Raw genomic sequence first — 11,842 nt, 5'->3', positions numbered from 1 at the left:
GAGGAATTCAATGGTTTATGAAAAGTGACAGTGAAAATCTATGGAAATATTGGGAATGACTTAAAAATATTTCCAAGCGCTACTTTTAAAAAAAACACACAATGGAGAGTTATTTAAGAAACTTCTTGGTGAAGCTAGCATGGCTTCTGCAATCATCAAAAATTGATGTGTACTGCTAGTAAAGTAATTATGCGCCATCCTGAGGATAAGGGAGCCAGCAATTGTTAATCCACTTGCACACCCGTTGACTTGCAGCATCAAGCTGCAAATGGCTTAATTAAGTCATACACGTGGAATATGCCATATTGCACCATTGCATTATGCACACTATATCTCAGTTTATTGGGACAATTAATACCAGGGGCCCACCTTAGGTGGAGACTTCACCCCCTAACACCCAAGTTCTTTGTGATTGATACTCCCTAAGACAGAAAGCTAGCGGCAAATAAAAATTAAGAGAGAGGCAGCTGCTTGGGAGTGGGGGGGCTAAGATTTGTCCTACATAAATTATTGGGGGCTGGTAGGGCTGTAAAATGGGGTGCTGCAAAAGCTGAGGCAAATCAACTGCTTTCAGCACCACTCCCTGAACTGGTGCTGTTGCTACATGTAGAGTTTCCTTAAGATTGTCCAGTGCAGAAAGAACCCAGTCATTATATTCCTAAGAAACCTTCAGCCCAGAAATCAAAGATTTGTTGTTCCATCCAAATCCAACACACATCGTCTCGGGGAGCAGGAGTAGTTTGGCTTTCTGAATTTAAACTACAAGATAACTTCATAGTCACCTGTAAATTTTCTTTAACTACAAATGACCAAGACAGGAAATTCTATCTGGGATTTTCCCTCTCTATCCCATTTCATTCTTTGATGTTGAAGTATTCCAGGTGAGAGCGTCTGGAAAAAAATTGTTTCTGGAAGGCTCCAGAGCCTTGGCAGCGGGGGTGGGGGTGGGGTGGAGGGTGGGGGGTGGGGTGAATCAAAACCCAGCAGCACTTGACTCCAGTGCCTAGGCGGGTGCCAGAGCCAGCTTTAGCTGGGTTTAGATTCTTTGTCCTGCTTCCTTTGGGACCACGGTTCTTGTTCCTTTTCCATTAGGCATAGCTCGGTTTGGAGTCTCAGGGGAAAAAAACTGCTCTGGAGTCTTTGTGTGGACCCAGGAATGAAAATATTGACAAAGCCTAGCCCTCCTCAGATCGGGTGGAGACCCTGAACTTCGCAAATCGGGGAGGATAGTAGCTCAGTGATTTAGCGGTTCTGTGTCCCCCAGCACACAGCACCGCGGAGACCACCGCAGCCAGGACCTGTAGCACCAAGGCATCTTGATGTGCGCCACAGATCACCTCTTAAGGCGCTAGGGCACTGGGTTTGGCTATATATTTCAGGGGTGTCCGGGATTTTGAACTTCTTACAGAAGATAATATCTGGGGGTTTAGATTATCATCCTGGGGCCTTCACCCAACATGCTGATGGCAGCTTGTCTCAGAGAAAAGGTTTTCTCCCAGCATCCTCTGCAAAATAATAATTAAGCTGGGGGGCAAGCCAAAAGCTTAGTGGTAGAGGCTTATGCAGCACCGGTGGGCCCTGGGTTTCATTCTCAGGACTATTACAACACAAAGACACTTGGGGGTGTGTGCGCGGGGAAGGGTATAGAGATAGTGTCAGTATAGGAACCAGGAGCTCACTTTCAGATGCCTCTTCTTCCTCCTTGGATTAGAGACAGAGGCTGTTCACTTTACTTTCCAAAGTTTGAAGAGATCGCTCAGTCTATTTTTTTTTTTTTAAGTCTTTTCAAACTTAGCTTTGAAGGTCTCTCTCAGTGTCTGTTTAACAATTGGGGACAAAAATATGGGTAACTCAAGTCTTTGGCTGTTATTACTGGTAAAGGAAGGTGGGGGAGTGAGTGGGTCCTGCTCTCAGGAAAAGAGCCTCGAAGCTTGAGGGGCAACAAGACTGAAGAAATCTCTGTCGGGTTTCTGGAGTTTGAATCCGCATAGCGGAAGCTGCAGGGTCTGGAGGACGCCATCATCCTAGACAGACTCGATACCCCTAATGCAAAGTGCTTACAGTGTGCTTTCAAAATACACCGTTCTCACCGTTTCATTGAAAAGAAACCAAACATGCACCCTCATTTGATATAGAGATTATATTTCTTACGTAGCTACAGCTGAGGAAACGGAAGAGAAGGGTGAGAAGTGGGACATGGCGAGGGCTTACTCAGTGCGGAAGTGGCAGAGCAGGACCCTGCAACAGAGCAGCGCCAAGCGTGTGGCCCACTGTTCTTTCTCTCCGAGGAAAGACTGAGGCTCAGGGCTTCCACTTAACGCCCTCACCCCCAACCCCTGGCTCTGGAAAGCCAAGAGCCCCCAAGTGGCATTCTCTCCTTCCCTCAATTGCTCTGTCCTTGCCACACTGCTCCCATCCCCCTTCTTTCAATTTGGCCTTAACGGGGTGGGGGTGGGGATTGGGGGTTGGGGGTTGGGGCGTGGGGTGGGGGGGGGGATGGTGATTCTCTGGATTCAGGCCTGGGCTGAAGGTTCTCCTCTTCCTGCTTGTTTCTTGATAGACTTAAACTAAAGATTAAAGTCGGTTGAGGATGCCTTCCTGGAAGCCTCCCTGGAGGTGGAAGCTAAACTGTGAAGACTTCTTTCAACCTCCTTACACTGTGTGCTGAGTGTGGGGCGGTGCTAGGCACTTGATTTGGGATGATTCCTTCCCTAGAAGAAATGCCCTCAGGACTGTGTCCAGCTTTCGGCTTCGAGTCCAAAAGCAAACTTCTGACTCTTGCACTTCACTGAACCACCACTCCGTGCCTCACATTTTCTTTCTCCCGAGGGGGAAGGGCTTGACTACAGTAGAATACATGCTAATTTTACAACTGGGGTCCTTAAGAAAGTTGTAAGGGGTGGATACAAATAAACGCACCCGGAAAATGCATCCAGCACTCTGGGGCTGACGCTGAAACCCATGATGAAAGGTTTCCCCAGGGTAGTACAGAAAGGTAAACCATTTCCATGACAGCTGAAGGGCTTTTAAAAAAAATCATTTTTTTAAAAATGAAAGTATTGTTCATTGAATTTAAAAGCTGCAGCTTCCTTGCCATGTCAGATGTTTGAGGAATTTACACCTAGACCCTAGCTATGACCTTCAGTGAACCCCTTTACTGCCTTTGGAGTTAGCAGTGCTCCAGGCTAGCTACTCAAAAGTTTAACTCCACAATCAAGGGAGAAATTGAGAAGTGACTCCTACAAATTCCAAGGCAACCAGTACATCTGCCATGGGGAGCCTGGAGGGGAACAAAAAATGAAGGGGAAAGGAGGGAGCGAGGGGAGCAAGGGGGTCTCTCTCTCTCTCTCTCTCTCTCTGTCTCTCTCTCTCTAAATTTAAAGATACACATGGGATTAAATAAACTAAGAGGCTCAACCCAGGGAATTCTCGATCTGGGTTTTGAAACTGAGAGGACCCCTCTACTTTTGGCCATCTGGCTGCTCTAAGCTTTGCCCCATGCTGTATAATTTTAGCTGAAAATCTCTTCCGTTGCAGCTTTGCTTTTATTGAATTCATCAAAAGCAAACTTTCCCTGAGTTTTTTTTTTTTTTTAAGAAGGCTAAAATAATACGCCGACCACTGTGACATTCTCCGAGCTCAGGCCATTTTTCATAACGCCTTGGATCTGCTTTTGTGCCTCTGAGGCGACTCAGCAGATGAATAACGAGCAAAGTCCACTGAGAGTAAGCTAGCAGCTTTTCTCAGCTCTGGGGGGAAAAAAGTTAAATGAAATGAGAGTCGCATGTAAAAGTCTCCACACCCAAAAGATGGGGGCCACGTTTTTTTTTTTTTTATTGCTTGGCCTTCAACAGGCAACGATGTCTTTTTTAAAGCAGTTAACGTCCCACACCCGCACTCACTCTCACACACTAGCACACTTGCTTGCACAAACCACACAAACTTTAAGCTTGAGAAGCTTCCCAGGTGGTGTTTGGAGAAATTTGGTAAGGCGAGAAAGAAGTATTTGAAACAAAGTGTAGCTAGAAACACAAGTTAATAGAAGCTGGTTTTATTTTCTTCTTTTAGATTTTTTTCCTTTTTCTGTCTTTTTTTTTTTCTTTTTCTTTTTCTCTTTTAATAGCACTTAGTTTGAGTTTGATAGCTGGTTTTGACAAAAGGAAAGAAAGTCTGCAGCCCGAAAGGAAGACTCAAAGTGTTTAAAGGCCACTCAAAATGTAGCGTTGTGGCAGGTCGGGGTAAGTCGCCTTTCCTTCTGTTTTCCTTTTGGCTTTAAGATGCAGTAGAATCGCACGTGAGCAGAGTTTCCTTGTTGTTTGTAGAGATTAGAGAGCAATTACGAGGAGGTTCTTCCTCCAGAGGCGACTGTCTCCTGCGACTTTACCCGGATTTTGTGGGTGACCCTTCCTTTTATTTTTGTAGCCCTGTCAACAAGTCCCAGAGGCCCACCAAACCCCCGATGTCCAGTGTTTGGTGGAGCCACAGAGGCAACAAGTTGTGGACGCTCTAGCCTCAGGCAAGTGCTGTTCCACAGCTGAGCCTGTGGCTCGCCTGACTTGTAGGAATGAATTTTGCACGTGTAAACTATTTGCTCGTGAGCACGCACAGCTGCGACTCTGGTTTATCAGGGGAAAAGCCTCTTCCTTTAAATGGACTATTTGGAAAAACAGCCATTGGCTCTCGCCAGATTATTATTGATGCAAAGCCCTGTGGGTTGGAGCCTGGGTTCGCGTTTGTTTAACACTGAAACTATTTCTCTTCCGAGTTACTCAAGTTGACATCCACTCTAAAATCATTTGTATCCTATTTCTAGGGCCTGGGAAAAACAACTAGGTGTGATCCGTGAGAGGTGGTACAAACATGTTAGAATGGAAAACGTATTTTACAGAAAGAGATGCCCTTTACTTTCAAAGTGGCCCCAAAGGCAGCTCTCGGCGCTGCAGGATTCCATAGACCTGCAGTACCTAAACGCAGTCACCTGTACTTCTGCCCCACCGTGCACAGCTTTGGGAGTCAGGTCTGTGATCTAAATACAGTAGTTGGTTTGCTGTGTGTACAACGTATGCATATTCAGATTTTGGAGTGGGCTTTCCTTTAAGTCAGCTTTCTGCAAAGGTTTACAGTGGTAAACTGGGTTGTTTAACATCAGTTTCTCTTATCCAGAAATGTTGAACAAACAAGGGCTGCACCAGTGGTTGGGCAGAGTCGATCCAGATGTTGACAAACAAGTGTTTGTGAGTTGTATTCCCAAGGAAGCCCAAGAAGTTGAATAGGGAGACAGAGAAAAATCGACAAGCTAACTGATCAGAGGCGATTTTGTTTAGTAGCGACAGGGACGCCTGCGCCTCAGCCTGGCGGGATCAGCGCATAAAATGCAACTTCTGCGCATTGGTTCGCTGGGTGAATTGGCGCACACTGGGGCCGAACAGTCCCTGACCTTTGCCTTTATGTGTGCGCAAATGTTTGCCTAAAACACAATCAGGCCTGACAAGGGAGCATGCTACCGTGTGACACCGCCTATTCACCAGATAGATGCTCCCCGCCACACACGACCCAGCGCGGGCTTGTAAATTTAGGTATTTGTAATAAACCTATAAATTAATGTCGGATGATTGCTAGTTGCTGGGTAAATAGACTATACCCATCTGAGATTCTCTCTCCCTCTCTCTCTCTCTCTCTCTCTCTCTCTCTCTCTCTCTCTCTCTCTCATCCTTCCCTGAAAAATGGTCAGTATGAACCTGAAATAAAACTGACAGTGCACGAAAGTTTGTATTTGAAGAGTGAACAGTTTGGTCACATGGGTAGAGGAACGCCATCCTTAGAGACTTTTCATCAAAGATGGGAGGTGGTGAAGAGGAGAGAGGAACTCTGCGGACAACCTTGGGAGGGACTCTTGCCTAGCACAGCAGTATTTAGCGGGGAGCTTGGGATACTAGCTGGGGAATTTGACTGAGCTTAGGCAGAGAAAAGGCTTTTGAAGTCCCACAAATCCAGTGGACTTGGGAAGTTCTCCAGTTCCTGAGGCTTCTGGGTCTGAACACTTTCTTTTATAAATACCAAAATACTCTAACAGAAAGAAAAAAAAAAAAAAAAAAAAAAAAAAAAAAAAAAAGCACCTTACAAATATCTACAATTAACTTAGATCCTCTTCTAAACTTCAGTCTGTAGATTTGAAGTGATTTAGAAGACAGAGTTTCTGTTTCTTGCACTTAGACCCAACAAAATAAATATGGAACAAATAAATAATTAACAAACTTTCCTTAGCCTTGGCTTTTAAACTGGCTCATTAATTTCTACATTCCTGTAGTTATGGGTAACTGTACAAATTGTAGGGATCAGTTTTGAGGGCAAGTAAAACTGATGGATGAGACCAGGAGTACAGCTTAAGAAAAGACAAGACAGTGTTTAATATTTCTTCAGGAGGTGTTCCTCCTTCAGAAGAGGGGGTTCATCTAAGTCAGTGAACTAACTGGCTTGCATTCTGGGAATGCTCCCAATATCCACTTCTGTCTCTTGAAATCTTCCCAAGATCATTTAAGTTTGCTTTAATTGCCTTTAGGTGGAGAACGAGTGCTAGCCAGCCCTTCCTCGCATATCTTTTTTTTTTTTTTAAACCGATCTCTGGGGAAGAATTCTCCTTTCTATTGGGCTACAGTTCAGAGCAAAAGAACATAAAGCACATTCTAGATCCAATGCAGGAAGCACACAAAAGCAGCAAAGGCTAAAGACAACCACCCCGAAATGCTAATGGTAGCATGTTTAGAACTAGTACCAGGGAGCTTAAAAGAAAAATACATATAATTGATCCAGAAGAAAATTAAGGAGACCACCTTCATTTCTCAATAATCTCACCAAAGAATCCCCTCCCCACTCGAGGATCGGAATACATCTTAATTAACAGATCTGAATTTTCTTTTAGTTTACTCCTGTTATCTAATTAGCAACCCAACAGGTACATTCCTCTTCGAAATCGGTCATTAAGTTTCCTGGGCAGAAATAAATGGTAGCCTCTATATTTTGGGTCAGAATTAGAAATGCAGCTAGCCAAATATACTTTGTTTTTAGTGGTGACTGTCCATTTGATTACTTGAATAATAATGTTAACTGTTTCTTTTCCTTCCTTCCTTCCTTTTTTTTAAATAAATGGTTCTTTCTGAAACAGGGTCTCATTGTGCAGCCTTGGCTGGCACTATGTAGATCAGGCTCATCTTGAACTCACAGAGATTTGCCTGCCTCTGCCTCCTGAGCACTGGAATCAAACGCATGCATATGCCACCATACACACTGGCAGTTAACTGTTTCTTAAAATTATTTTAATTTAAAGTAAAATGATCATATCTCTCTCTCTCTCTCTCTCTCTCTCTCTCTCTCTCTCTCTCTCTCTCTGACATACACATGTTTCAACATCTTCCAAACTGCACATGTTAAGGCTTCATAGTCCACAGTGATATGAAGAAAACAAAGTAACAATGTGTTTCCAGCCTTTGTTTCTATGGTTCTGTGCTTGTGGTGGATAATATTTGTTTGGATTTAAAAATGAATGAAGCTAAAATCCATAATCTGTGATTTATGAACTTAAAAGTATTTAATTGCTATAAATTAATTTTTGAATACAAATTTTTGATTTGTTTAGTTTGATGTAGAAATATCTTGATGCAATGCATTAATTTAGAAAATATCTTTGTACTATCTAAAATATTTTACACACATCCTAGCCATCAATAATTCAAATACTTAATCCATTCATTCATTTAGTTATTCAATTATGGTGACTCAAATTGAATACGAGAGATGGTCAAGTCGATGCTGTTAGGCATGTAGGTCTAGTGCATTTTTTTCTGACCAAAGAGAAAATAAAATTAACTCTTAATACTGTATTGATATAGATGTAGGCAATATGATTTAGAAAATTGTTATTCATATGAGCAGTGGCTATCATGGGAAAGAAAAGTGGCAAGTATTATTTTAAAAAGCATTTGGGTATACTAACTTTATTCCTCTTAGAGTTAAAAAGATAATATTTAAGTTCATATTAAGTAAACTTTAATAAGACAGTTTATTTTTAAGACTTAAATATTTGCTGATTCTCTGCCAAAATTTATTTGCATATGAAGTCACTGTTGCTAAAAGTTACAGTGTTTATATTTACTGAAAACAAAGTGCAGTATATGTTAGATAATTACATAGCATATGTTACCCTCCACATTAATGGTTTCCTTATTGGCTTTATTATAAAATGACTTGTACCTGCCATGACATGTGACATTTCCATAGGTAGTCAAGTTAGGCTTCAGGGCTAGGAAAGACTAGAGGAAACCCTCTAATTCTTTCCATTGCATTTCCTCAAAGGAACATCACCCTTAAAATTTTGATGTGTGTGGCTTTGGTTGTCCTAATAACCCCACACTTTTATTGAACAGCACAGGTTCAGAATGACTATTCTAACTGTATGGAAGTTCATTGAGACATACAGACTTTGGGTTTGGTTAATTTCGATGTGTGATGCTTTTCTAGTTGCACGTTTTAAAAAGAAAAATAATGAAGTTTATAAAAGAACGAATTCCCTATACTCTGAGATGTTTTGAGGGCATAGGAATTTAACTGTCAATTACTGCCCCTGAGTTGAAATTGCCCAGACACGTCATTCTCAGGTGACTTATTTATGCGTAAATGTACACGCAGTCCCTGATACGTGACTGGTTTATGCTTTTTCCGTACAGAGGAAGAGTTCTTGACACTCCCGTTTTGATTCCCAGACTCTGACCAAATCTACTGTGTATCATTTCCCACTATGTATTGCATTCTTTATCTGCCCCCTAATTATTTGTGGCAGAGACTTTGGAGCCGGGACCCTGATGCCGGGTAGGGATGGATTCCATAGCGAAATGGAGAGTTAAGGTTTCAGTGTGTAGAAATTAATCCTAAACCTAAGTCTTATAAAAATTCAGGCTAGGAGCTGTTCCAGTCAAGGGTAGGGAGATGCTTTAAAACAATTTGGTATAGAAGTCATGAATTCAGAATTAAAGACGGGAAAGCAGCAAGGCGGGCTTTAGAGGAAGTGCAGGACCAGCACTTTCCCCTGGTTAGAGGCTTGGCATCCCTAGGCACCTGACAGTTCAGGAGCCCCTTAGTCTGACAATGGGGGAATGTCACTAGCCTTGGCCTAATCTGTCATCAATAAAAGTCTGTCTATGCAGAGAGGGTAAGTTTGTCAGGCACCGGAAAAAAAAAAAAAAGTCAGGCTGGGCTGTTGTCTGATTTATCTAAAGGTTTGCTGGTACAGAGGAAGGTTCCCTAACCAGGTTCCTAAACTACTAAAGCTTAGCTCCCGAAGATCACGTCCCCATTTCATTTGTTTCTCACCTTTCTGTAGGTTCCCTTCCCCCACTCCACCACCTTCTGTCCTCTTACTGGCTCGAACCTCACCCGCCTTCCATACTCCCTCCTGTCATAAACTTTTCCTCTCCTCTCCTACTTTGGACCCCTTCCTTTCCTCTCAACTCCTCCACCAGAACTCCGCAGATCTCCCTGGCCTACCCCATTTTTCTCACTTCTCTCACCCCTCTTATACATTGCCTACTCACCTTTTTGTCCCCACACCCTCAAGTTTCAGCCCCAAAGGTCCGCCTTTATCATTCTCCATATCAGGTATAGCCTTTACATCTCTTAAATACCTCCAGGTATCCCCTTTCCTTTAGTTCTGACACCTTCAAGTTCACAATCCCGAAATCCCTCACAAACAGCTCTGCTCCAATCTTTACTACCCCCTCCCCCACCTCTGCACACCTTTCCCAGGTGGCATTTAAGCCACTCTATCCATTGGTTTAGAAGAATTTATAACCCATCTGGCATCTTGCCTCTGATGCTTTCTTCCTTACAGATTCTTTTTTTTGGGGGGGGGGCGGGTGTGAGGGTGTTTGTCAGGATTTCCTCCCCAGTTCTAGATCTCTCTTAGCTGCCTCTCCCTTTCTCATAGTCACAGCCTGTTGGGCTGGGTTAGCAGCAGATGGGGAGTCTGTGTTCTGGCCCTCAGCTTTGCAGGATTTCACCTTGTCTCTTGTTTCAGATTTGTCTCTGGACGTCTGTAGGTGAGACTCACAGGTGAAAGGGATGCTCCTTTTTAAATGGGTGCTGCTCTGATTTGGCCAGTTTCGAAAGTGCTCACTGTACTAAAGTGTACTAAAGACAATGAAAGCAAAAGCACAGAAAGGTTGAGCTGACATGTCTTATACATTTCTGCGTAGTAGCCACAGTTCCTATTCTGGGGATGGGGATTTTGAAGCAATCAAGGCGATGGTAGCAGTATGAAGTGATCTTAATTGTGCATTTAAAAGACAGGGAGATCCAAAGACCTGAAAGTTTAAGAAGAGGTTGACACTGGCTTGATCAGATCTGGCTGTAAACACTGGAAATTATTTTGAATGTTTATCTATATCTTGATGAGTGTTTGGTACACGAGACTGAAAATTACAAATTCATCTTCAAGATTAGGGCATGTTCTGTGAGACAGAAAGGAGTAAGAAAGAGGAGATTTATTTTCCTGAACCTTCATAAATGACACTAATGGATTTCAAACTGGAGAAAGTGGGCCTTGAATCATTAAAGTGGTGGTCATCCTGCATAGATGTATTGTTTATGAGCATTGGTGTGTGTGTGTGTGTGTGTGTGTGTGTGTGTGTGTGTGTGTGTGTGTGTACATGTGTGTGCTTTAGAGGATTTGATATTTAGTTTTTGCTGTTAAAAAACAAAACAGGCTCTACAGAACTACCTCTTCCAGACTGAATAGTTGTTACCATGGTTACTTCTTGTTCCTTTCCACCTGCCTATGAAGAGAACCCAATAAAACTTCAATTCTTGCTGCACTAGAAGGTGAGCTGAAAGCTTCCAGCAATTTAACCTTCTGCCAAGTGTTTAGAGAATGGTTTTCCCAATTTAGGGCTGTAAAGCAAATATATAAAGAAAACAAGACAAAGAAAATGTGAGCTTTCTTAAATAATGTGTCTGTCTATGGCATATTAAAAAAATTAGAGAGTATATAAGAACTCATGCTATTAGACAAAAAAACATCCTATTTTATATTTGTTTACATAGCAATATACATTTTTCATTTTAAATCCCCAGGGCTGATAATAGTCACGTGCATTTCCAGAACGCTTTTGTCAACCACCAAGGTAGATATTTCTAGCTAGCCTTTGTAGACTAGGATCAGCGGATGAGAGTGCTGAGAAGTTGGTATGGGCTTGCAAACACACTATGTTCACAAATTCCTGCCAACAGTTCCACCTGCCAACTCTTTTCCTCTCTCTTCATACCACAAATAAGCATGCTGTCCTAATAAGCATGAAGAAAAACTCATCTGCTTCAATATGCTTCTTATACAATCTTGCTATTAAAATGACAGAGCTAACATGTGCAAAGCCCTGAGGTCTATTCCCAGCACTATGTAGCTACTTTACCTTGATTTGAAAAAGTGTATCATCTATCCAAATGTCTATTTGCCAGCATATCTTGTTAGCTGCGTTTTAGAGCTTGGAAAATTTAGATACTGATAGGTTTTAGGGGACCATCAGCATTACCACTGTCTTGATAAGTAGCAGTGTAGACTTTATGTTAGAAAATGAAGGCAGTTATCTAAAATTTAAAATAACTCAAGATTTTCCTTTCTTACTCTATGGTCTTCTCTTTTCATTATTTTCTTTTACAAATTTTAAATAAGGAGAGAGACATGGTGGTGCAGGCTAGTAATCTCAATGTCCAGGAAGCCACATTAGAAGAACTGTGAGTTGGAGGGCAGCCTGAGCTACCAATAGGACCCTATTTTAATTGTTTTCAAACTAAAAAA

At 42.3% G+C, this 11,842-nt stretch overlaps 1 long non-coding RNA gene across 1 annotated transcript in view; it reads left to right on the top strand.

Annotated features, from left to right (window-relative positions):
- The first annotated feature begins 3,982 nt into the window (after positions 1-3,982).
- The window catches only part of LOC311580524, a 228,725-nt gene continuing 220,865 nt past the window's right edge, over positions 3,983-11,842 (top strand). Inside the window, exon 1 of the long non-coding RNA XR_014773490.1 lies at positions 3,983-4,238. This is a non-coding gene — a long non-coding RNA (uncharacterized lncRNA). The remainder of the gene's footprint in view (positions 4,239-11,842) is intronic.

This window comes from Acomys minous (assembly GCF_964271855.1).
Source record: "Acomys minous genome assembly, chromosome: 13".
Classification (NCBI taxonomy): Eukaryota; Metazoa; Chordata; class Mammalia; order Rodentia; family Muridae; genus Acomys; species Acomys minous.
Note: the sequence above shows the minus strand (reverse complement) of the source record. Positions and strands in the feature narration are given on the sequence as shown.